At 33.2% G+C, this 25,247-nt stretch overlaps 1 protein-coding gene and 1 long non-coding RNA gene across 2 annotated transcripts in view; one reads left to right on the top strand and one right to left on the bottom strand.

The window, feature by feature from the left end:
• LOC127287849 (uncharacterized) overlaps positions 1-25,247 on the top strand; it is a 106,579-nt gene that overhangs the window by 11,687 nt on the left and 69,645 nt on the right. Inside the window, exon 2 of the long non-coding RNA XR_007843941.1 lies at positions 14,059-14,144. This is a non-coding gene — a long non-coding RNA (uncharacterized LOC127287849). The remainder of the gene's footprint in view (positions 1-14,058; positions 14,145-25,247) is intronic.
• LOC127287803 (sonic hedgehog protein) overlaps positions 1-25,247 on the bottom strand; it is a 34,855-nt gene that overhangs the window by 5,902 nt on the left and 3,706 nt on the right. The window lies entirely within an intron of this gene.

The following is a 25,247-nucleotide window of genomic DNA, read 5'->3' as shown; positions in this document are numbered from 1 at the left end:
ACTTGCAGCAAATAAATTTTTTTTCCATATAATAAAATTTTCTTAAAAAATTATATTCCAAAAGAAATTTTCAGAGTTTTCATTTGTCAATTCCAGGGAAATTTTTCACAAGCGCGCGGTTTACAAAAAAAGAAATATTTGGCCCTTGTTTAAAATTTTTTTTTCTTCAATTGAACATAAAATAAAATATTTTCAAAAATCTTAATTTTTTTTTCACAAAAGCATTTTCTGCGTTTTTGAAAATAGTATTTTTCGGTTGATTTACAAAGTAAAAAAAAAAAATTATAATAATCATTCAAACGTCATTAATAATAATAATAAAAATAATTTTTTTTTTGAAGGTTTTTAAACCTTAATTTGGTACGTCTACTTAAAGAAAAATAATGGTTTCGCTTGAGAAGTTGAACACAGTTACATAATTTGACCTCAAATATATGTATATATATATATAGTAGAAAAGAATATATATATATGTATATTGAAATCCAAGGGAGGAAAGCGAAACCAGAGGGTGGTCCAACAGGTAAAAGACAGCCGGTGGAAAGTAAATGCGTGTTTTGACCGGTGTGACAGGCGAACCGACAGACTTTTAAAGGTGAGTCCGTGGCGAATCAAGGGGCAAACAAGAGTATAAATATACAAGCGTCGAGGATCCGGTCACGGCGATCGACTAATATTTTTCCTTCTTTCGTTGCTACCTGTATAGTGTGAGATTGTATTAGAATAGTCTCCATATTGAACATATGCGAGAATGATGACCGAATTAAAGAGATGTATAGTCAAGCTAGCAATACACATTTTCATAGGCTTTTTGACTCGAAAAAAAGAGCTTTAGAGCTCACAAAAATCATAGGCGTAGGAGTCCAATTTTTCCATATCTTGTCCCTTATATAAATTACATATTAAATTTTTTTAATTATTATATTAAAGAAAGAAAAGTGTCTTATTTTCTCTCTAATTCTGAATTAGTGAAAATGTTTACTAATTTGAATTAGTGACTCACTTTTTGCTTCTGACTTAGTTAAATTTTACTATTGTTAGTAAAATTTTACTAATTCAGAAGCAAAAAGTGAGTCACTAATTCGAAGTAGTAAACATTTTTACTAATTCAGATTTAGAGAGTTCAGTTGCAATTTTAAAACGAACGAATGTTCATCAGGAATTTAATTTTTTTTTAAATTGAAGCTGAGTTTAGTTTCAGACACTTGAAACAAGATTTTTTTTTTACTGTGTACCAAAGTTAAAATTATCGTTCAAAATTTCTAACTCTGTCGGGGATCGAACACCTTAACCTGGCGCACCAAAGTTCAATGCACTATTATTATTCTAAATAAAAAAAAAATCTGTCCTAAAAACTATAAACTTTTTTATAAAGAAAACACAAAAAATGTTAATTATTTATTTTAATTAAAAATCTTTTATGAATTAATTTGTTTCTACAAATACTTATTAAATTGAAAATATTTTTTATAATTTAAATTTCCCTGCATTCCTACACCATTGAACAAAACTTGCATATGAAACCTTGTCTAATCTGGAATGCGATGCAATGTATCGAGGGCACGAGAGTGAAACCCCTTGAGTTTCTTCTGCTTCCTCTCTAGTGCAGCGTAGCATATTATGTATATATTGTGGCTTTCATTCACAAAAGTTATTGCTAGACTTGAGTTTCATTTTCTAACTCTCTAAAGGATAATCGTGTTTCAAAATGCTTTTTTACCCTTATGAATACGCAGACAAATGTTTTGTAACTTTTTTTTTAAAAAAAAATTGATTGCTCGTGGATGCGAAAAAAGGCAATTTTTTTATGCCTGTATGAATTTCACGAATCGCAAAGCTTAACCGAAAATTCTATTATATTCATATTATAAACCCTCGTTTCATAGAATCAATATATGATTCTTCGAGCATTGAAAAAACTTTTTTATAAACAAATTTTTTAAAACGTAAAACACAAAAAAAATATACAAATATTTAAAATTTTGCGCTAATCAGATTCGTTATTCTCACGCGTGTGATGAGAATAGAAAGAAAATTTTTTTATAACGATTTGAATTGTCTGAAAACATAGTTAACAGCTGTTTGTAAATATACTTAAAAAGTGAATTGGCTTTCTCTGACATGGGAAGTTGTTTTGTATAAATATATTTTTTCTTTTCTTTTTGGTTCTTTGAAATTTTGAATGGGAGAAAAGAGATGGACGCGCAACGGTGTAAAAGCGGCCGCGCGGCGGCGATTTGTTCCTCACGTCCAAAAGGATGGTTTGTGTAAAAGCAATTAGGTCCTATTGACTGCCAGGACAAGCATTCGACCGGTCTTTCCTTTTATCCAGACTCGAATAACCTCCTAAGGGAAACGGATAGCCGTCTGCTCGTTCAAGTTATACGCGCCACACATATGTAAAAAAAAAATAATTCGAGAATTTCTTATACGCGAATATGTGAATCGCGCGGTACATAACGTCCCAAGGGCAAGGATTTCCTTGTGAATGGGTTACACTCGACAGGTAACAATTAGCTTTACAGTGACACGTACATTCAGCGCGACACTCTATACCGGTTCGATTTTCAATGTTAACCCTATATTCCCTCGAGAGTGATCCTTTGACCGAATTTGTACAAACCGGATTATAACTTTGGGGCGTGAATTTTGCTTCAAAAAATACAAATTAATAAATTTGAGAACGAAATATCTAGGAAAGTATAAAATTATAACGAAGTTTTCGGATTTAAAATTAGAGTCAAAGGTTATGAGATGACCGAAATGAGAGGATCGTTTAGTAATAAATAGAGCGGCATTTTTCGTTTCAAGTCAAAAAGTCGGTGATTCCTGCTTCCTGGGGTATATCTTTTTAGTGAAAGAGAAAAGGGATGTTCTCGCGCACGGTAGTAGGCCACCATCGAGGATATATGTACCTTTTTTTCCCTAATGGATTACAAGCTTGGCCATTTTTCACTCGAAATGGATTTTCATAAGGGCCGACGGAGATTCTTGGCCTTTGCTTGACCGCCTCTTTCTTTTTTTTCTCCTTCTTTCTTTTTCTGTTTTTTTTTTTTTCTTTTTTTAGTATGTGCTTCTTCGTTTTGCTCCTTCCCCTTTCTCACGCGAACGCGACTCTCTGCCAAAATGTTTGTAAATACATGTAAAGTTTTTGGGAGGGGCTCGCGGATATCCCGCTGAGCGAACAGGACGCCCCATCGAGTGTTCATTTGGCCCCCAGCTCACATTGGATTCCTTCAAGCGATCTTAACTTTTTTAACATTAACCACATTGACTACTCCCTCTTCTTTTCTCTTCATTCCCACAATAATCACAAATTCTCCAAATTGATTTTTCTGTTCGTTTTAAGAGAATGTCAGTTGTGTATTAACAAATTTAATTTTTTGATTTGGTTAATTTTATTTCGACTTTTTCTTGGGAAAATTTCATTCATAGACAGGAAGTATAACTGTGAATGAGCGACTCTTGTAAAGATTAATCGGTCTCAAGAGATATTTTCGCAACTGAATGAGATCACCATTCAAATAAATACTTAAATACTCAGGAGAATAATCCCTTTAGTACCTACAAATTCTCTCATTGACTGTATGTCATTCACGTTTTGACACATGACTATGCAGAAATTTATTTCAAATGACAACACTTGTTTCGGTTAATTTCTTTATTCACGCACTGGAAAAAAATTTATGATTCAAATCATCACTACTATTTATCAAATAAATATTTGTCTCAAATATTCAAATGGGTTTTTTCTTCTTTGCTCCATTAGCTATTTATTTCGAAATTATTGTTTCAAATATACCAATTACTATTTGGTTTTCAAAAATTCGGTAAATATCCCGAGTCAAAATTAAAATTAAGAAAAAATTCCAAAACCTCTTTTCAACCTCTAAACATGCAGATTTGGAAATAAGCGCATATGATTTCAGGCTGAAAAGAGGCTGAGAAAATCGAAGGTGAAAAGAGGGAAAAATTTCGACTCGGGATTTGTTTGATAATATCCTATTAATTGAATCGAACTGAATTAATTTTTCATTCAAGATTTTTACATTTTTATCCTAAACAAATTTTTTCCGAATTAAAATTTGTATGGTAATTTGAAACCATATTAAATATCTCGAGTGATTTTAGAGATTTTGCACACACGAGAGCAGAGGTCCATATAACTGTAATAAAGTTTCGCGCTAGTCTCGTTAAATTGATTCAGCGTTTATATACATCTCGCGAGATTATCATGCATAAAACCCATAAATTTCTGCTTCATTATATTCCTTATAGCTTTTGGAGACTTAGTTATATATTGTGCGCGCACGCGGGGAGAATGGTTAGATCGGTGGAGGATAATAATTCACCGCGAACTGACTTTAAAGGGTGTTGTAAGGCCATAACGTATAACAAGTATTTTTTATTTTACTGTGGGAACAGACATTCTTATTCTTTTTTTTTAATATGAAAATAATAAACCAAAAATAACAATTAACTTGTGAAAATTTATTAAATTATTTATGTTATTGAGTTTCACATGAAATGTAGATCTAAGTGGAATTCTTATTGTGGTAGCTATCTTTGTATATATATCACGTGTGGTGTGAAGAGTATGTCTATGAAAAGGCGAAGAAAGGGAAGAAGGCACGAGTGGAAAAAAAAGACTATAATGTGCAGAAGGAGGGCCAGTTGAAGGGGGTTGGGTTCGAGGACCCACGAGATAAAGGAAGATGGAGAAGCAATGCTGGTTGCCTGGCTCCATTCCAGTATCCAGCCCCGCCCCCGCCACCTTGGCTCTCTTCTGGTTCCTCCCTCCTTCGTCCTTGCTTCTTCCCTCCCTCTCTCTATCTCTCTCTCTCTCAGGGTCTAACCTTCCACTTGGTTCTTCTTTCGACCTTTCGACTCCCTCCCACCTGGTTCTCATCTCCTCTGATCTTCACTGGCCCAGTACCAGATCTTCTTTTCGTTCTTTGGCACCATTCACTCTGGTCTCTCTCTCTTTTGAACGATCCGCCCTACTGCGATCAGCTGATTAAAAGCAGGAAGTCATTCTTCCACTTTTCTTCCTTCTAATTAATCATTTGTTTTAAATTTCATCTTTTTTATATATATATAAAACCTGAAGCCGTACAAGAACTTCCGGTGTCAGAAAACCCACATTGAGATCGATGATATATTCACAAGACAACTGAGATGACGTGGCAACAATGGCACCAGTGGTTTTTAAAGAGAATCAAGCGAGACTTTTGAGTGTTTGTGGAGCTCTCATGAGGTCCGGCTTGGTAAGATGCGATCCAAGTACCGGATGACCTATCTCACGCTTCGTTCCTCCTTCCTTGTCTTTCATTTACTATCCATTTTCATCTTATGTTCTCGCCACTCTTTAAAATAAACTGCATTAATATTTCTCAGCTTCTTTCCTCGGTCCAAAGTCAAAGTCCTTTTGGAACTCAAACAAATGATTTGTTGGATCAAGAATTATATACTTTTTTTTTTTAAAAAAAAAAAAGGTGCGATTTCGAGGAAAATTGATCGCGAGCCTGATCAGGATTCGTTTGAGGTAGTAGGCGATCGAGAGGATGTTTGGAAAGCTCAAGTTACATCCTTATTACCTGCATCGAAGACGACGACGACGAAGAAGAAGAAGAAGATTGGACGCGACGGGCCACGAATCTCTTTTGTCTGTGGGAACGGATTATCGGAGGCCCCCGAGCGTGTTGTTTTGCCCCCTGGGCACGTCACTCCCGTCGCGTCGTCAACGAGACCACGAGAAAGAGAGAGAGAGATGAGCTTCGAAATGTACGGGTGATGACGCACGGTCAAAGCCGATCAGCAACACTTGGATGCACCCAGACTCAAAATGTAACACACCTCCGTTGTCATGCTTCGCAAAAAAAAGAGAATCTTATCTTTTAGATTGGGTCAAGAAAAAAAAAGATTTTCTTCTAATGAAGTATTTTTCTTGTAAAAGATAGTATATTCAACAAAAACATTTTTTCTGTGTTCTTCAAAACAGATTAGTTATTTGAAAGAAAATGCCAGGGATTAGTATATATACCGGCAAACTTCATGGTTCGTGTTTTCTTTTCTGGAGAAAATAATAATGCTTTTTTTAAAAAAAAAAGAATTTATATTCAGAGATAACATGTTTCTTTTATAATAGCGACAAAAATCGGATCTGCCGATTTGAATCCAGAAAGATCCCGCCAAGATTCTATATATCATAAATTTTCTTCAACTTCCCACGCACTACTTTATGCAGTGATTAATAATTCTATTTGGTCCATGTTTGCAGCACGCCTCTTGTCTGCTTTTTCCTTCTCACATTTCATTCATATACCTGACGACAATCAAAATTATTGTTTTTTATTAAAGAAGAAAGAATTGATTTTTGAAATGGACTCTATTGTAAAACGAAAGGTATTAATTTAATATCGACTTTAGGTATACAAAATTGTTATTTGGTTCTATTTTGGTAAAATCGGTACTGTTTTAGTATACCTTCTTTTAGTGTATATTTCGAAAGTTTCGGATTTTGAAAAGGACAAATGAAAACAAATTATATGCTAATTAAATAACTGCTAATCTGTAAAATTTTGGCAGACGTTGAAGTCGGCAGATCAGTTTTGGAAAAAAAAGGTGTGAGAGACTATATATATAGAGAGAATATATCCATATCGTGTTCGAAATCGCAGTGAAGATCAGGGATCGGGTTATTAGGTTCGAAATGAATGTAAATCCCCTTAACACGATCCCTGGGCAAAACACGGCTACCCGCGAGACCCAAAGTGGACAGATTAGATATATACCTATATATATATATGTATGGGGTATCTCTCTTTCTCTTCTTGAGGGTTTTCGTAATATTCTATTTTTCTCTCTTACACGCACTGGAGTAAAAGAATGAATCTTAAATCTCACGGGCGTAACATCAGGAATGCGATGTCGGTGTGCTTGGACTTAACAAGGATTTAATCGCTGTTTATTTGAGGCGGTCGAGCAAGAAAGATAGAATTATGCCTTGAGTACTCATGCACGAATGCGTCACTCGTGTACCAACGTCTTAAAGTGTCGATTCGATAAGGATTAAGCCGATCGCCACGCCGAAAACGATTTTCGATGTTCGAGTATAAAAAGATGCTGATACTCAACAATTTCAATCTATACCTGATTGCTTTTCTTGCTTCCATATAGTGAATAATTATCGATTCCTTTTTTTTATCTCGTTGCGAGAGTTTAAGGAATTAAAATGTAAATTGAAAATCGTGTCCTTCGGTTCTTTTTTGTTTTAAAATAATAATTTTGATTTTTAAGAAATAAATCAAGATTAAAATCAGAATATAATAATAAGTGAATCGTTTCTTTCGTGGGTGTTGGTGGAAAAATCACCTCGTTACGGTAGCTGCCCACTTGCATTACTTGCTACCACTCTCAGCAAATGCGATTGCCTTGAGCAATTAAGATGTCAAGCCGCCCCGCGGGGCAGTTACTGTCGGGAGAGTTTTGCGCCAGTCGCGCATGAGCGCACTGTGTACAGGTAATTGACGCCGGATACTAATTAATTGCTTGGAATAATCGCTCATTAATTCCACTGTAAATCATCGCAAGAGAACAAATCTTGATATTTCATATAATAAATCAACCCCCCGAGCAATAATATAAAAAAAAAAATACGGAAGGTATGATAAGAAAAACCAGTTATGTTTTTAAAGGTGTTTAATGTAAATTTTGAAGAGTGTCGAATAATAAAATACAATGAGAATGAAGAAGGAAGGTAATATTTTTGTGTCAAGTAGTAGAACCTAATGTAATTTACATGACTATTACCATTTTTTGTCGATTTTTAAAGGCGTCTTAAAAATTGTTGAAAGGACCCGAATATGTGTGTGTATATGTGTGGTGCAGTCGGCGCGACAGAAACGCCGCTTTTGGCGTGGGTCGACGGCTATCTATTTATCTTTTGAGTCGTGTAATTGCCCCGAGACACACCGCGTTAGAAACATATAGCGATTCTAAGGCCACGCGTCTCACAAGACCATTTCTTTCTCGAGAGTCACGTTTCTCCCACGAGAAGTTTCTCCCATGTGCTTTTAAAATCGCAGATTCGAGCGACGGCATGTCAGGTAAATCAATCAAGCGCGACATATAGGAAGCCATGCTAATTAGCGCTAATTGAATGCGACTCGAGGCGAGGGACCGTTAAAGATGAGATACGATTTAGGGAGTGGTGGAAAGGGGGAAAGACGAAGAGGGGTAAAAGAGAGAGATTGTTCGCTTCGTGCCGACATTGCAAGACGGGGCTTCTTTCCGCTTCCTGCATCTTATAACGCACATACAAAACTATATATACAAAAAACAAGTTTTCAAAAAGCCATAAAACATGCAACATTCATGTCTACTTTCCAATCATGTAATTCGACACCCAAAATTGGGGAGGGTGTATCAAATGTTAACACTCTTTTCTTTCTTTTTTTTTTTTTTTAAATCCAAATTACTTTTAAGATTATCATTCAGAGATAAAAATTATGTATCGATTTGGATTTACATTCTCATTGTTAGAACAATGATGATAATTGATTTTTATTATACAATGACTTTGAAAAAACAATAGTGACTGGTATAAATGAAAGTTGATTTTGGTCCAAGAGAGAAAAAGTATAAAATAATTATTATTGCTATCGTGTGTGTACAAGACAATTAACGCCGGAATATTGCATAGATCTCGCGACACGTTAATTAAGAGACTCATTAAGAATGGAATCTGAAACAATTTTATATCCCCAATCCTCCTCATATAAGCCGCGTGTCCGTTTTAAATTTTATGAGTATTAGAATGGATACAAGCATCCTATTAAGAGGATTTATCACGATTTTTATCATTATTTTACAACATATAACGAGAGTGTGAAATTGAATTTATATTTTATTTCGAGGATTAAAAAGAGAAAATAAAATTATATCTCGCGGGGAGAAAATATATAATAGGGGTTGGGGTGATGAAAACTGACGGTTCTCCTGATGGACGAGATAGCGGTGATCGAGAACTTTAATTATAGCGAGTCAAGATCATGTTACAAGAAGCCTGACTACATCAAGCACATTGACCATAAACTATACACTACTACCGTATATTGCAGGGAGAGTATTTTTTTTTTTTATTCATATTTAAAAAAAGATTCTGAAACAAATTAGATTTTTAATTCTTTATTTAAAAAGAATTTCGCTATTTTTATTACCAGATGTAATAAAAAAAAATTTGTCATGACATACGAGACACATTACGAATCTTGACATAGCACATTTATTAAAATCCGTTTAACAATACCGTTATTAATTGCCGTTACGCTTAGATGTATACACCTTCAAAGGTCAACGAGAGAAGAATTCAAGTATATATTCACAAGAGGCGTAAATGCGGCTGCTGCATGGCGTTTTGTGAGTCATGAATAAAATTGTATAAATAAGTGTTTATATTCAAGAGAGGTTCCCAAAGGGTACCTGGCACCTGTCATGTCGCTTTCTCAGAGAGTTTACAGGAAAAATAATATCCGCTTCTTTCGCGTGGCAATATTTCGTTAGCAAAAATTATGCATATACCGATTCATAATCCGCACTAATAAGCGTTTTTATTACCCAATATCAATAATCTTTAAATCCGAATAGAATTGACAACAATAGATATAAGAGAATCGGTAGCACGTTGATGAATCAAATAATAGAATTAGAAAAAGAAAGTTGGATAAAAAGAAAATTCGTATAAAAGGGGAATGAAAATATAATAAGTCTCTTGGTAAGAGAAAAAGCGTGAGAGAAAAAGAGAGCTAATCGAGCCGCAGCAGGTTGCGCAGAGAAGTATTGGCTGGGCAAAGTGTTTAAGAGCGTTATCTTCCCAGCTATTAGTCTTTCTTGGTGTGTGGCCTCCGGTCTCACAGGTCCTCCTGGTTGGATCTGCTTCGAGAAGAGCACGAGCTCGAAGCAAGGGTTAAGTTAAGTAGCTCCTTATCTTTGCTCACCATCTATCCCCGACCCCTAAAACTGAAATTCACGGCAGAATGAAAAAGGATTCCTCATCCTCTCTCTCTGTTGTGAAGAAAGAGAGAGGACATATACATATATCCTTAAAGGGAGCTGAACTCTCGAAAAGCCAACTTCGATTATTGATTTCTTCTTTTTTCTTATTCCTTATATCCCATCGATATATATTCTCTCCTGGGTCTCTCTTATCTCTTAGATTTCAATGAATATTCCAAGACACCAATTTTTGAAAGACTCACATTTATCAACCTCCAGCGACCGTGTGTCATAACATTTGTCTTTCGACTCATATATAAAAAGAAAAATGGTTTTTAAATTACCGATCGATATAAAAAAAAAAATTCTCACGAAAATTAAGTGAGTCTATAATGAAGAGAGTGAATCGGAAATAAATATAGAATCGGTCTATTGGGAGTTTTGCCCAAGAGTGTTATTGAGGTAATAAACAACCTGGTTATGACAGCTATAAAACTTCTCTAAGAGCCTAACGTGATCATGATGAATATAGCACCTTCACCTACTACGTTTCTTTTCATCCATATTTGTCCGTGCGTGGGTTCCATTAAGGAAACAAGAAAACCAAAACTTATATTGTCAAATCCCATTCACAAGTGATAAGAGAAGATAAAACATCTTAAATCGAAGTTTATTTTAAAACAACAGATCCTTCTCTGAAACGATTGTGAAAAAAAACTATATTTATCATAAATTTTTTGAAACTAAGGAATTTTGTTGAGCCACTGTTTAGAGAGACTATATTTGAAAAAGATAGAAGGCTCATTTGTTTGAGCGCACCTGCAAGAGAAAACTTGTTTTCAAGGAAAACTTTTTGAATCCTTCATTTTTAAATATATATATATATATATATATATATATATATATATGAAAACGTAAGTCCTTCGGACATGAGTCGTCATGGAATTTAAAGAATTTTCGTTGATGGGAAAAAGTGACTCTATATATAACTAGGAAATGGAAGACCACTATCAAACTGTGCAATTTTTTATGGTATCCCCCCGAAGGTATAAGGCAATGCCTTTTTCAACCGTCATACAACTTATTTCGAGTAAATAGAAAAAGAGGGAGAACGATCTCTTTCCAGATTGGACCAAAAACCTTTTTTCCAGAAAATGGAAACCCCAAATATTTGTTCGGATTGATTAGTCGCGCACAACAAATACCAGTCTGTTGCACCCACTGGGGATTTTACATTTGATTTTTAAATACCTTCTTCAGTCCCACATTTTAACGCATCGAAATATTTTCAAAATTTTTCTTTCTTATAATACTCAGAAAAATGTTATTCAAAATTATATTTACAATTTTTCATCTTGTTTATTTGATTTCCCGAGTCGAAATTTAGACTCTCTATAAGTTCTCTAAAAACCTCCTTTTAATCTCTCCAACACTTTCATACCCTCTTTTCGACCTCGAATTTGCAAAAGTGGAAATATCTGCTATATTGGAGGCTGAAAGGAGGGTTTAAAGATGACTAGAGAGGCGTAAAAGAGGTTAAAAAAACAAAAAAAATTTAAAAATTGGATTTTTTTCTTATGGACATTATTTATTGACCCTATTGAAGATATATTTATTGGTCTTTGTCGTAATACTATAAAACTTTTAGGAGGAATAAAACTTGGAAAAATTCAAATTAAGAAAAAATTCCAAGACCTCTTTTCAACCTCTAAACATGCAGATTTGGAAATAATGATTTCAGACTGAAAAGAGGCTGAGAAAATCGAGGGTGAAAAGAGGGAAAAATTTCGACTCGGGTTATTATAAGTATTTGATACCATTATTGAAATTTGTAGAATCATTCAAATTTTAAGATAATATCAAAAAAAAATTTTATTTCCAAATGGGGAAAACAGTTTTTGTACCAATAGTAAAAATTAATCCATACTAATTTTCAGTATACGACTTTAGTACAAAAACAGTTTTCCCCATTATTAATTTTGGAAAAAGAAAAGTTTTTCAATAGTTCTGAGTAATTAATTAATATAAAAAGTTATTGTAGATTTGGATTATTATTAGTACCATAAAAATTCTTTAAGTCAAACTGAAAGTAATAAAGAAAAATAGAAAAATTAAAGAATATAATTGAATAAATTCAAATTAGTGCGGTGTTCAGAAAATGAGAAACGAGCATAAAGATGTGTGGATGACGAAGGTGAGACTAAATTTTAGTTATTTTCAAACGTATTCTGTAAGAATATATTTATTTATTTTTTTTTGAAAAATAGAGGGTGCTTTTCAACACGATTAGGTGTTTCATGGTGTCGCTGTTGTTTTTGCCGTAGCTAATCGCGTATTATTGGAGGCTACAGGTAGTGATTTAATACAGTAGGCAGCAGCCAGCTTTGAGGAGGACCTTTTCCAATGGTGTTGGGGGACAAAGAATAACCACCAAGAATTCTGAAACGGAAGCCTATGCCTTGGCGCCCCTTTTGCTGCCTTCCGGCCCTGCCGAGAACTACAATAGACGCCCTGAAGCTATAATCGTAAACAAACACGATGTTCAAGCGACAATTCTTAGTTTGAACTAAATCTTTTCGAAATAAAAAAAAAGAAAAAAAAAAAAAAAAGAGTCACTGAACAACAAACGTGCCATGTTTTTAGAGGTGTGCCGACACGCTTGTTTTCATCTTGAAAAGTCACATATATTTATATCCTCAAAAGACGTTCCGCTCAAAATTGCATTTTCCGTTTTAAATTTCTCGAGTGTGTTGAATTTTCGAAAGACATGGGATATTCTCAGAAGAACTTTCCAATTTAATGCTCATGTTGTAAAATAGCGACAGATAAAAATCACATTTTTTTTCTCGAAAAAAAAACGGAAGTATAGTTCACGGTCTATTTAACACCATATGTATATGATACTTTTCATTGAAGTTCACATTCTTTTATATATATACATAAAAATTTTATTTCTCTGAAGAATTTATAAGCTATATAAATTCTATATGTCCTCTTGCTTTCTAATACCAAATTCTAATCTAAGTGATGAAATTTCGCTCATTTAGGTTTACTGTAAATTTAAAAAAAAAAAAAAAAAAAAAAATCGAAATTGATTTTAAGTGAACGCGCAAGTATCAACACTTCCGGTCAATCGCCTCGATAGCACCAACGTGTTTCCACTTGGCGAACGATAACCACTCGTTAACGGCGATTAAACGGCCAGCTAAACATCGTGTGTGCGCGAGACGAAACAATCTCGAAGCTGGTGAATGCCGATTAAAATAAACAAGGTGCCATGCCGGTCGCCACTGCGGTCCCATACCACCTAACGTCATCACCGTCACACATCTAAGTCTTTTTTTTTTCTTTCCCCTTACCACACAAGCTGGTCCAGAATATATGCTGTTCTTTTCCCAGAGTTAAATAAGAATTGAATTTGATATTGTGTTTAGACTATATATATATATAACGATCCCTTTGATTTAATTTGTTCTCAGCAAATTTTTATAATGAAGCAAGAAAAATATGTTTCCTTTTGAGGGTGATATTTATATTTTCACAGAGCATCTAAATTTGCAGTAATTTTTTTTAACATTGAGGAAATTTTAGAGGTACTACTCTCTAAATTTGAATCAGCGGAATCTCGCTGATTCTCAGCTATAAGTATACCACTGATTCTAATCAGCTTATATGTACTGATGAATTAGTGGAATTTCACTGATTTTTCAGCTGATTGGTACCAATGGTATACTTATCGCTGATTCAAATTTAGAGAATATATGGGGATTTATATCTGAATTAGTGCCATTTAATGATTTTGTAAACTTTTATTTGTACGTTTTTAGGGTTTCGTGGCCTAGGCCCGAAAGCCTTATAGTTTCGCTTTGGCGCGTCATCCGTACGTCCGTCTTATACTCGTATGGTTTCCATGGTAACAGTTACTATAGCAACCGTAACCATAGCAACCGTTTCAATGACTGTTTTTTTCCTTAGCAACGGTAATATATTAATATTGGCCACGAAACCCTGCGCCTGCTTTTTAGAATTTTGATTGTACTAATTTTTGTTTTCAATTTACAGATGCTGCGATTTGTTGAGGAAAAGGTGCGTTTGTTGCAGAGAGGTTCTTCATGGAGGAGATCTAGCATAGCTGAGCACAATTAAAGGTATGTTGATTATCATTTGAATATTTGGAAATAGTAAAATACTAAAAATGGAAGTTAGATTTTAACTCTAAACGGGATTTTGTAAAAATTGCGCACCTTTTCGAAACAGAAAGAGAAAATGCTAACGGATTTAAAACTGCCTTACGAAACAAAAACTCAGTTTGTCGTAACACCAGAATTGGTGTTAAAAACCCGCAACAAATTTTACCCTATAAATCTGGGTTAAATCTTATGGGTTTTAGCATTGGAGAAAATTACCCGCAACAAAAATAACACCAGCTTTTTTCTGTGTAAGTTTTTGTTTCGTACGGCAGAATAGTTTATACTCATTTTTAGAGTTGATTTTTAATCACAACTCCAGTTGCTATTAACTTCTTCAAAAATTTATAACAATTGTTACGAAAAATTTTGTTTGCAAAATAATTATTACTAAGGGAAATAGCATATATATCTAAAGAAACACAGAAAATTAAAAGGCATTAAAATAAGCTGCAACGCTTATTAATTTAATCCAATTTTGCTTATTTTAATACCAAAATGGATTAAAATAAGCAAAATTGGATTAAAATAATAAGCGTTGCAGCTTATTTTAATGCCTTTTAATTTTCTGTGAATGTAATTAAAATTTTTGAAAATAAACATTATCAACGTGCATGCATCGAATATATGAATAAACGGAAAGGGGTTGAAAAAATGGTTGCGCGCGGTGCAACTCATAAAGCAAAGCAATCGGATTGAATGTGTGTGGCGCCCTGGGCATTCGATAATTTGGTGATTTTCGATGTTATTTATGATCTTGAATAACCGCTATTCGCGCACACTGGAATCGTGTGCAATCTTATAAGAAGAGTTGAACTCGCGCGGCGTGAGAGATGCCAACTTGGAACTGGGGATCTTCATAAGGCATAGGAGGAACGAGTACTTTCCTTCCCTTAGGGTATATATATACTAATAGCCAGTATTCATATATGCACATTCATACACTTGAAAGAGTAAAAGGTGTGTGAGAAGGTCGGCAAAATTCACACCTTTGGAAAGAATCTTTCGTCTCTCTCTTTCTCTCGCTTTGAATCTTCTTTTTCTTTTTATCTTCTTCTTCTTCGTTTTCTTCTTATTTTCATGAATCTCCACTTGTTCCTTCTTTATTCTCACTTTGCTCGGTTCGTTAACGCAATATGCACCAGGCTATTTTACAAGACTCTTTCAATGCTATTTTCTCTTTTGATATCGGCAAAATGGCAATAAAAGGGAAAACAAAGATGATTAGGGTCGTAGGCCAAGCCATCTTGCAGGTTGATCATGACCATGCAGTCAAGATAAAATAAATGATTATTTTTAATATAGTGATTTTGACCAGAAGCCGTCTAAAATTAAATGTCCTTCACATATATATTTGATTATTATTCTCTATGATGCTCATCATCATTATCATCGTCTCTCTCGGTTTTCTCCCATAATAAAAGTTGGAAAGAATCTTCCTACAAAATTTTATTCTTTTATATCAATTCATATTTTCATTTTAGATTTTTATTATAAAAAAAATGTTCAAGTGTACAGGTGTGTGTCTAAGGTAGAATGATATACAAGAAAATCATTAGTAGCCATTGTAAGAGCAAGAAGTTAAATTAATTATTGTCGTCCCGGTGAAATGATGGGAACCCGGTGGCATGGCATTCCAAAACGTCCGCGGGCCGCGAGCCAATGACGTTTTAAATTAGAAGGATAAATAAAGGGTTCGAGTTCTTCGCGGGGTTGTTTTTCAACGCGCGTGTTCCCCCCCATTATGGCATCGTCGCGGAATCTCATCCATGGCTCCGCCGGGGGTTTTTTTTTTTCACGAGAGTGTTTCGAAAGTTTGTGTGTCCTTCGAATTTCTCAAGGACTGCATTTGAAAATATTTTGCGAACAATTATTATTATTATTATTTTAGAAAACAATTTTTTTGCGTAGAAAAGTGAAAAGAAAAAGGATTAGAGTGAAATAATGAAGAGGAGTCGAAGAATTCATAAAGGACGATAGGTGCCGCCCCATTAATTAGGCCTCTTCTCACGTCTCAACCCTTTGCTCATATATGTATCAAGGGCGCAGCCATTCACAGCTTACGAAATATCTTTTTTTTTCACTCATCGCCATATATTCTCATTGCATAGTTTGCCAATGATTCCTCGAAATCCGCACTGACCAATTATTTGTTCACGGATCGTAAAAGGAATTTAATTACGCATCATGACGATAATTGTCCTGTTAGCTCGTATACAAAATGTATTATACACAGCAGCTGTTCCCCTCTCTAACATTGTTTAAACCCCTTCGAAAAAAATTATTCCTCTCTCATTTAAAAAAGAAATAAATACTTTTATAATTTTGAAAACATTTTTAATTGAAAAAAATTGGCGATTTAAAAATTATTCAATATAAAATTACTTTAGAAGATCCAGATGAGATGAGATATATCCAAATGTTTTAAGATATATAAAAATATTTGCAAAACATATAAAGAATGTAGAAAAGAAAAATGCACACGTGTGGTCCTGTTTGTCAGTAAATCACACGCGTGCCTAGGTTGTAAAACGAAGGTATGGCTTTATAATTGAATTTCATCTCCGCGCGGTAAAAGCAAAATATACGGTGAATCAAACGCTAGGATAGGACACGTGTTTGTAAAATTCACCCTCGTCGAAACGCCGGCATTTCAATTGCCCGCGATGAGACCAGGAAGATTTGTCATTCCCTCCTCTCTCTCTTCAGAATTATATATAATAACAATACACTTCTTTTGATCGTAATGTCCCCGCGTGGATAAATATTTGTTCACCTTTAGATTTCATATGCTGTATAAATTTGTCTCTGAAAGACGAAAAAAATCAACCTGTCAAATAAATTATCGCCAAGAAAGCATTCTAAGAAATGCCCTTCTGTTAGATTTTTTTTTTTTTTTTTTTGAAATAACGTGTGTGAAACTACTATTGTTGAGACTTTCTAAATAACATAATTCGGTTAGGAGAAATTAAGGCAAAGTCAAATAATTGCCGCGGCATAAGGAATATATATAAAAGAAAAAAATCGAAAAATAGAGAGACAATAGCATGTCTGGAATGAAAATTTTGTAATTATATTTTGAGATATACATATATATAGAACAAAAAGGGGGATTGTCTTTGCAAAAAGATACACGCCAGGGAGCTATTGTTATCGGACTATGGAAATTAATTGAATGTATTTGAATAAACGCGTTGTTCGCTGCTTGTTCCTATATATATATACTATATGCCCACCTACGCAGTACACGTAAGATCTCTACTCTCGCAGATGCGCGATCACTCTCGCGTATCATTTCATATATATTCATTCAGGACAATAATCAACGTTCACTGATCCCAAATACTTATAATTTAAAATGATTGATCGAAAGGCGAGATACGTGCGAGAAAACAGTAATCACAACACCTGACAAATTATATACATATCCCTTATAAATAAAAACGGAAAATTAATTTTTTTTCTTGTAATGTAAAGGTTTTTTTAAAAATTAATTATAACAAAATATTTTTTTGTTCATTACGTTCGGCATTAGAGAAAAAATACATTTTTTTTGTAAAGTAAAAATATTAAAAGAAAAAACAGAATTATTTATAGTTGATCAGCATTTGTGTTTGCCAATACATGACATCGGGCAATCATTCGATAATAATTACATTACTAGTCCCGTCCCTCTTAACAAGGCGGTTCTCATGTTCGACAGAGAAATCAGTAGTTCATCTGTCACTGTAATGTCATTTTTAACAGGTGACAAACAACATATTTGAAGGTCGTCGATATAATAAATTGATTTCTCTATTTTCACACTACACTGTAAATCGAAAGGTATTAATTTAATACCGACTTTGGGTATATACTAAATTGTCATTTGGTTCTATTTTGATACCTCAAATCGGTACTATTTTAGTACCTTCTTTTTACAGTGTATTTTTTATATATAGCTCCTTTATAGTAAATCTCAATATTAATTCTCCTGATGGACACATTTGACTTATTTTTCATGAAGAGAAAAAGGGAAAGTAATTTTTTCAGCCTACCGTTTTAGGGCACTAAAATTGGATGCAAATATTAACCAGAAGGAATGTGTATCGAACACGTTTCTTGGGACCATATAATAATGCATTGTAACATAAACGACATTGTATTCTCATATATATACGTACTCGCCTTTCTACAATGCACAATGGAATCCATTAAAAGAATTATTTATTTATTAAAAATCGATCTTATTCAAATAATACACCAGCGAGTATTAATTATATGTAAATTTAATTTAGGATTCCGAATAGTTTTAATTATTAATATAGCAAGAAAATTTATTTCTGTACATGAAATACACACACAGACAACGATTCTGCGAAAGCTGACGCGAGTATAAATAATGGTTTACTCGAGATAAGGAGGAAATAAATTATTTAAAATTTGCGGGGGATGTGTATGTGTGTAAAAAATAAAAGAAGCAAAAAAGAAGAAAAGTCGTATAACGATCGTTTCCCACGTCAGTCATCGTCGACCTCAAACTATGGTCATCGGATCCCCTCTGTTAGGTCGCCCCAAAGGCAGGAAGTGGTCGCGAAGATCACTTTACAAGAACTGTATCCACAATTGCAACACTTTCTGTGTTTTAAATTTTAAAAAATTTATTTATTTTTCGACTTTTATCTTTTGGATAAGATATAGAAAAAAAAATTAATTTTTGTCTGGGGAGGAAAATTTTAGAGAACAAAAGGCAAAGCCGCGGGATAACAGCGCTTTTGCAAAGATAAGAAATTTTTTTTTTTTTCATCGATACTCCTCGCGCGCACACACAGTTGCCGTGAGGGTGAAGGCAAAGGAAGGTGCATAAGAGACGATGCGGGCTCTCTCGTGAAGCCGCCATGACGTTCCTTTGACCCGTTTGACCCCGTGCGCACTTCTTACCATGCATTATGGCGGCTCTCCAAGAGAGGCCCTCTCGGCCCTTCCTTCATCCTTTCCCCGTTCGCAAGTCTTCCACACACACGGACCAACCAGATTACGTTCTTCTTCTTCTTCTTTTCCTCTCTTTCTCTTATGTTCTCATCGCGCGCATTTATCCCACACATAATCGAACTCGCGAGATGATGATGCCGGCCATTCTATATAATGCCTATATATATATGCAAGTTATTATATACAAACCGAAAATATATTATTTTTCTTCAATTGGCTTAGGGCAAATAAATATCTTTTTATTGACAAATACAAAGGGAGAATTATAAAAATTTATAAATTGGACTCATTTTTGTTGCAATATATTTTGAATTGTAAGCGAACACACGAAAAAAAAGTAGAATTTTTACCCTAAAATCGGTATAAAAATTACCTGCAACAAATTTTATCCTAGTTGAGGGCGCCACCGTTTATGTAAATTAGCATTGGTGAAAATTACTCGCAACAAAATTTACCCAGCGTTTTTTCTGTGAATTTAAAAAAAGCAACCTGTGAGTAAAATCGAAGTTAAAATTCAACTCCAAAAGTGAGTAAACAGAGTATTAAATCCGTAGGCATAAAATTGACCAAAAAATATGGTTTTGTTACATTAGAAGCAGATTAAAAAGGGTGGAAAAATATTCGAAATAAAGTAAAAAAAAATTGATTTCTATGTAAGATTATATTTTAAAGAAAAAAAGACAAATGTCGAAAGAAACAGTCCGAAGACAATTTTTAGTATAAACGCAGAGAGTCGTCATTTCAGGTAATAGGCTCTAACACGGTGTAAAAGTGTTTTCGACCTAAAAAAAACTCGAACAGCCATATCCCCTCTCCTTAATTAACAGTCTGGCGCGGCTCAGTTAGACAAAGGAAAGCCGATTAACGATTTTGAACTTGGTTTATTGTTCCGGTGTGTTTATAATACAAAACGAGTTCTCTCAAAATTAATTCAATTTGCTTTTTTTTTTTTGAAGAGACACTTTTTTAGTTTCTTGTTTCTCTAAATAAGGATCGAAAGGATGAGCTAGGATTCTCTAATATTGATCGTTTATGAATATGGATAATGTATTTTGATGAATAAATCAGATGCGTCCAAATCGAGCAATCTTGAAAGTGGAATATATATATATATATATACAATCCAATAAAGGTAGCACACTTAGAACAAATGAGTACAACTAGTCAGTAAGACAGGCAAATAATTCTCCTTGGGCAAAAAAGGTGTAATTTTTCACGGGATGTGAATGAACAACAACGAAAATAGAAAGATGTATGTGCAGAAATAGTTTCGAAGGATTTATCTCTGGGCTCTTTTTCAGCAAGATAAACAGCGACACGTCGTCTGTCATTTCTTTAACTGGCGACTTGTCTGACCAAACACGACATTTTTCTACTACCGCCACCATACACAGTCAAAATCAAGAGTGACAAATAGACGCGAGTGAGCTCGCATATGAATAACAATATCTACTTTTCTATGTCGTGTCTCTCATCTAGAAATGGAAGATATTGTGCAAAAAAGGGGAGTAAAAATGAAATTTTCCATTTAGTTGAGAATAAATATGCGATTTGTTACATTGTAACCCTAAATGCCCCCGGTGGCTTTTATATATGTATGCTGCGAAATATTGTAATATTTGTTGGGGAAAAAATATACATAGTGTAATTTTAATGCCCCCATGGAGTCATGACGTAAGGTCAGCGTTAATCCCGCGCTCATTAGTAACACGTCACGGACAGGCACCCATAAGTAACCTCGACGTGTGCTGTTGCACGCTGCGGCTCCCTCTCGAGTCTCAGGATTTCTTCTTTTTTAACGACTCTCGCAAGAGCTGCGCGCGATTTATTTTCGATATCTTCGCTATATATGCTCGCATTGAAATGGCCGACGATAAAAACGCTTCTTCTTCTTCTTCGTCTTCTTCTTCTTCTTCTCCTAATCGCCTATCGAAATCTAAACCCAAATTTATGACTGGCATCAACTTTCATACAAAAATATGTAATTATCAAATTTTATACCATTTAGGATCAAAGAAGGAAAAGAAATTTTCTGCTATTTAATGTTTAAAAACATTTCTTAGTATCTTTTTCCTGTGCATTGGATTTGATTAAAAAAAATCAGAAAGATAACCGAGAATTTCGAGAATTACATATATATCCAAGAAAAGTTTTTTTTCTATTTTCCTGTAAGGCAACGATTTCTATGAAATCTTTTTTTTCTGAAGGAGAATAGTGTATACACAATTAATAAGTTATAGTTGGAGTTCTCTTAAGATGACGTTGTTAATGATTCACTTTTTTTCCTTCCTTATAGACCTTACTCGGAAAAAACAAAGTCTGACTACGTTTATATACATTATTAATTTTTTTTTTTTTTTTCAAATTTTTTGGGCTCAAAATAAAGTTCAGTATACTTTTTTGGGTTTAAAATTGCTACATTGGAAAAAAATTTATTTTATTGAAATAAACAAATAATTTTTGAAACCAAATAAATGAACTGTATTTGAATCAATAAATTTTGTATTTAATAAACCATTTAATTGATTAAAAAATTATTTGGTTAATATTTATTTGATAATAGTCAAATTATTTGAATCAAATAAATTTTTTCTGATAAGGGCTTTAAAATTCAGTCTTATCTATATAAACGATTTTAGTTCAAATTGAATTAAAATCAAAATTTATTTTTTTACAGTTCGTAAATAATTTTATTTTTTTTATATTATTTAAAATGATTAATTAATAAAAACTGAGATTGATGACGTGTCATTACAGAGAAGAACGACGCGAAAAGAAAAAAAAAGTTACTTATTGTGCTGCTGCGTATATAATCTAATTTAAACTGTTACTTCATTTCATGTTTAGAGTTTTGAGTCACGCCAATAACCTGTTGAAGCTTGTCGAAATTGATAAGCGAATTTCAATTTTTTTTTAGTTAGCATAATTTAATATTTTATTGATAAAAAGTACTAAAATTTTGTTCAATTTTTTTATTAAAAAATAAAAAATAGTAAAATTATGTTTTTCTAAAATAGCAAAAACTATATCTCTGTTACAGTAAAACAGCTAAAAATTTTTTTCAGTTATAATTTTCATGCAATAATCATTCACCCCTAAAAATTCACTGAAACTTATTTTAAGCCAAAAAATAGTAAATATAAATAAAATAAATATTGCTGCAGCAATAAAATGTTTTGTCAGTATACAACCAAACTGTTTAGGCATATAAATAATTCGATTGGCAGAATCAAAATTTGGTTGTTAATTCTTTTTTTCACAGAAAATTAAAAGGCATTAAAATAAGCTGCAACGCTTATTATTTTAATCCAATTTTGCTTATTTTAATACATTTTGCACTGCAAAAAAAAAATTTATTTGATTCAAATACTCGATTACTTGAGTATTATCAAATAAATATTTATATTTGAACCAAATAATTTTTATTTGAATTAAATAAATTGTATTTGAACCAATAATTTCTGTATTTGAAAAAAATACCATCTCAAATAATAATTATTTGATACAAATAAATATTTATTTGATAATAGTCAAGTAATGGAGTATTTGAATCAAATAAATTTTTTTTCAGTGTGGTATTAAAATAAGCAAAATTGGATTAGAAAAATAAGCGTTGCAGCTTATTTTAATGCCTTTTAATTTTCTGTGTTTCTGTGATAAAATCGCAAAAGAAGAATATTCTACTGAGAAGATTAGGGTATTAAGAAACAGCCTCTAAAAATGAGAGTAAATTATTTCTGGATGTTTAGTAGGATATTTATATATGGTATATATATAAATTGGCGTATAGTTTCGAATTAAGTATATATTTTTAATGGTGTGTTTTTGAACGTTGTTAAAGAATTCATGACCAGGAAAATACAGACGTCTTATTACCGCGTATCTTTCGTGTTGCTCCGATCTGTTGGTTAAAGTCGCGTAATACAGCGCGTGCAATAAACCTCGTGTTGGACAGGTGTAAGGTGCAGGCGTTTACGACATTGTACTCGCTCTCACCAAGATTGTATATTGAGAGAGCAACCAAGTGCGAGTCAGTGCGGATTATACGATTGGTTGATGTTAGATAACGAGTTGATAGAGCTGGGGATAGTTCGTTAACAATGTATATTCGAAGTATATATATATATATGTAATGCCGTCGGTAACCTGATAATGCCATATACGCACGTGGCGCCACGTGATACCAAATGTACTATTATTATAACCTCATATCATTATAATATTCAACAAGTCATCAAGAATCGTTGTTTCGATTCTCCCTTATCTAATTACTATATGAAAATGAATCTTGTCCATAACTTAAATCTTGAAAATACTATATTCAAGGTCATTTTCATATTTATATAGAATTTATCCTAAGAAAGAATTGGTTGCGACACTTTGAAATTCGATACTATTATTTTCGACAAATATTTTAAAAATTATCGCAATTGGAAATAAACAATGGAGGAAAAAAGTAAAGGCAATAAAAGATAGATAGCTTTAAGGCTCTCGATATAAGAAAATCTGCAAAATGTATATAAAACCTTAATGTTTGAAAAAAATAAGATTTGTAATAGCGAGGGATGCGATTCCTCAGAATTTCTCAGAAGAATTTTACAATTGCACATAGCGAAAATACTTTGGAATTGGCATTATTTTCTGTACGCGAGTAGGGCATATATATAGTATATTGCTCGGTCTGCAATAACTTTCTGTTGCTTGGAGATTTTTCCGCAAGGTTATAATGTACATATATATATAGTTAGAAAACGAGGAAAATGATCCTTAGAGGAAAATACGTCAACGAAAAGAATATGAAAAGGACAACTCGCCATTATCTTTATTTGCCATAATTGGAGGAGCTTTAACTCCGTCAAAACCAAATACCAGTTATGACTGCCATAAACCTACCCACAATCACTTAGAGCGTCGCACTTTTTCCTCTCTCTATTTATTGCAAAAGTAAAACTATTGAAAGCGTCATTGATTCTGTTTTAAGGATATAAAATATAATCTAATTCCTTTTTCCCCAAAGAGGAGTAGATTCTCTTGAGTTGTTTTGCTTGCCCTTTTGCTCTTTTAGAAAATACGATATGCGGCTTATTTCTTGTCCTTTATTCCTCTCCTTATCTCTTTGTTTTAAGTAGTGCAATTTTCATTCCAAGGTTTTGCCTTTGTAAATACTTTTCCGCAATTATCTAAATAAATAGTACCCATTTTATTGTCTTATATTACGCTTTAATATATGTAAAACTAAAAAATTGTACGTACACTGTAAAACGAAAGGTATTAATTTAATACCAACTTTAGGTACTAAATTGTTATTTGGTTCTATTTTGATACCTAAAATCGGTACTGTTTTAGTACCTTCTTTTCACAGTGTATTCTCGCTAGAATTCCTTTATTCTTTAACTTTAATCAAATAATTACCAATTAATATGGTCCATATACTAATTTTCAGTATTCAGAATTATTTTTATTATTATTATTTCAGAAACTAGCACACGTTTCATATACGAGTAGAATAGTATAAAAAAACAGTTTTTTTCTATTTTGAAATATTAATTTTTGAAACGAAATGTCTGAATTGAAAAATTAATATATCTCACAGCAAATCGCTATATTTTTTCCGCTATTTAATTTTTTCCCCGATTTATATATATATATAAATCGGGGAATAACAGAGGAATGCATTTTTCGCCCAGAAGGCAGATAAAATATATATATATAGTCTCTGCGATTAGCCGCCAATCATATTCGATTGATATCTATTCTGATATCAATTTATAAAAACTTCAAAAAAATCCAGAAAAATAAAAATATATCCGACATTTGTTTCCTTATATATATATATATAGCAAATCTTGAAATTTTATTTTAGAAAAAAATCCTTATCTTTAAAATGCACTACAGTTTGAATATTATTTGTTCAAGCATATATATCCGGCGCCGTTCGAGGTTCATATATATATTTTTTGAATCACCTGATAAAAGACCCAACTTTCTCAATAACCGTTTTTGTCCCTGATATTGAAACCGATAAGATTGAATCAGAAATAAATTTACTTTATATAAGAAATTTAAATTAATTTTGGACAAAAAAAAAAAAAA

This window comes from Leptopilina boulardi, unplaced genomic scaffold (genome assembly GCF_019393585.1).
Source record: "Leptopilina boulardi isolate dan_hultmark-lab unplaced genomic scaffold, ZJU_Lbou_2.1 LbouV2_123, whole genome shotgun sequence".
Lineage (NCBI taxonomy): Eukaryota > Metazoa > Arthropoda > Insecta > Hymenoptera > Figitidae > Leptopilina > Leptopilina boulardi.
The sequence above is the reverse complement of the archived record's forward strand: the minus strand, read 5'-3'. Positions and strand labels throughout refer to the sequence as shown.